Source organism: Sinocyclocheilus grahami, unplaced genomic scaffold (genome assembly GCF_001515645.1).
Source record: "Sinocyclocheilus grahami isolate Dianchi unplaced genomic scaffold, SAMN03320097.WGS_v1.1 scaffold446.1, whole genome shotgun sequence".
Lineage (NCBI taxonomy): Eukaryota > Metazoa > Chordata > Actinopteri > Cypriniformes > Cyprinidae > Sinocyclocheilus > Sinocyclocheilus grahami.
The window spans coordinates 520787-521135 of record NW_015505625.1 but is presented as its reverse complement, the minus strand read 5'-3'; positions in this window follow the sequence as shown (position 1 = coordinate 521135).

Genomic DNA, 349 nt, shown 5'->3' with positions numbered 1-349 from the left:
ACGGCGATGAGTCCGAGTGTACAGATAGTGAGAGAACGGAATTAATCCCCTTCTCTCTCGCTCTCTTCCCCGGACCACGTGCGTTAATCAGAAGAGCGCCTCGTGAGTCAGGTGGATAGTCAAATCTGTTTCCCGCTCCGGATGCTCGTAATCGATTCTTTCGGCTGCGGATTAGATGATGCATACTCTACAGCAGCCTCGGGCTCTCGAGCTCGCAGGCGACACAAGCTGTAGATATAAGCTATGGGTTAAGGGGCGAGCTTACTGATATAAAATCCCCGTTGCTCTACTCCCTCCCTGGATCAAGTGTTTCTCAAGTTTATTAAACAACATGAGAGGCACTGATTTT